This window comes from Lotus japonicus, chromosome 5, assembly GCF_012489685.1.
Source record: "Lotus japonicus ecotype B-129 chromosome 5, LjGifu_v1.2".
NCBI classification, from domain to species: domain Eukaryota; kingdom Viridiplantae; phylum Streptophyta; class Magnoliopsida; order Fabales; family Fabaceae; genus Lotus; species Lotus japonicus.
Window position 1 is genome coordinate 14,563,902 of NC_080045.1, and position 2,123 is coordinate 14,566,024.

A 2,123-nucleotide genomic window follows, 5' to 3' on the forward strand; every position below is an offset into this window, starting at 1 on the left:
TATTAGACCTGTCGGCGGATGATATACGACATCTTGACTTTGGTAGTGAAGAGGAAGCATATCAATTCTATCAAGCATATGCAAAATATCAAGGTTTTATTGTGAGGAAAGATGATATTGGTCGAGATTATCATGGGAATGTTAACATGCGTCAATTTGTCTGCAATAGGCAGGGGTTGAGGAGTAAAAAGCACTATAACAGGACAGATAGAAAAAGAGATCATAAACCAGTTACTCATACAAATTGCCTAGCTAAGCTCCGTGTACACTTAGATTACAAGATAGGGAAATGGAAAGTGGTCTCCTTTGAAGAGTGTCATAACCATGAATTAACCCCTGCAAGATTTGTGCATTTCATCCCTCCTTACCGTGTAATGAATGATGCAGATAAAGCTAAAGGGGATATGTTACATTCACATGGTGGTAGAACGGGCTACATAATAGGAGACATGGTGCAGAAAGGAGGATATGGTGGTCTTGGTTTTTCTAAAAAGGATTTAGACAACTATATTGACCAACATAAGCGTGTTGAGATTAAAGATATGGATGCAACTGTTGCCTTGAGCTATCTACAAGGTAAGGCAGACAATGACAACATGTTATTTTCAAAGTACACAAGTAGAACTGATGGAAAACTTGAGCATCTATTTTGGGCAGATGGACAAAGCAGAGTTGATTATCAGTGTTTTTGTGATGTACTTGCTATTGATGCCACATACAAGAACAAGTATAACAGGCTGTTGGTAATTTTCTCTGGTTGTAATCATCATTCACAAGCCGTTATCTTTGGTTGTGCTTTGTTGTTGGATGAAGCAACTGAGATATATAAATGGGTGTTAGAATCATTTTTGGAAGCAATGTGCTTTAAACACCCTAAAGTGGTAGAGACAGTTGGCGACGGTGCTATAAGTGAGGCTATCAAACATGTGTTTCCAAATGCATCACACAGACTTTGTGCATGGAACTTGCTCAAAAGTGCTTGTGATATTGTCAAGAATGATCCCTTTCTAGAAGACTTCAAGAGGGCAATGTATTCCATTTATACAATTGACGGGTTTGAAGACTATTGGAAGAATATGGTTGAGAAACACGGTCTTATCGGAAATGAATGGGTTTCTAAAACATATGAGAATAGGTCAATGTGGGCGCATGCATATCTGCGGGATGAATTATTTGGTCTTGTTAGAACTACTTCTCAGTGTGAAGCAATTAATTCATTGATAAACATTTGTGTTAGGCAAAAAGGTAGTCTTTGTGACTTCATTCGTAACTTTGACCAAATTGTGAGAGAGTACAGAAACAATGAACTCACATTCGATTACAAATCTCTGTTTTCTGAACATGTGATGACTACTACTCTTTTGAAGATCGAGCGTGAGGCTTCACAAAGTTTCACGTTTGAGATTTTCAGTGAAGTAAAAAATGAGATAGAAAAGTGTGGTGCTTTAAATGTGATTGTTCGGATGGAAGATGGAGATAAGTTAAGGTTCAAGATGAACAAATATGGTGAACCGGGGAGAGAAATCAATGTTTTTTATGATAGGGAGAACTCTGCCTTTTTATGTGATTGTCGTCTATTTCAATCTCGGGGTATTCCATGTTGTCTTATCTTTTGTGCCATGAGAAATGAACATGTTGAGTCCATTCCTAGCAGTTTGATTTGCAAACGCTGGACAATGACAGCTAAGAGTGACTTTATTTCCTCTGCTTTATCCGAGGAAGTAGATTCTGATATCGCGGAGGAGGCACGTTATGTTGCATTACAAGCTGCTTCTAATAATGTTTGCCGCATTGCATCAAAAAGCATTTACCATTTCAATGAGGTCAGAAATGAAATTCTTAGGCTGGCTAATAAGTTTGAAAAGCAAGGGACTCCATGTGGCACACCGAGTTCATCTGTAAATGATGTATGTGGTCCAACACTGGCTAAGACAAAAGATACTCCAAGTAAGAAAAAGTATGGGTTGAAAAAGAGATGTTCATATTGTAATAGCAGTGGACACACTATCAGAACATGTCCTACACTCCTTGGCATGCATGTCCAACATACTATGAATACTGCACCATCACCTTCAAATACTGATGGTGGCAGAAGAGAAGTAGATCCTGTAAGTTCTTATAAT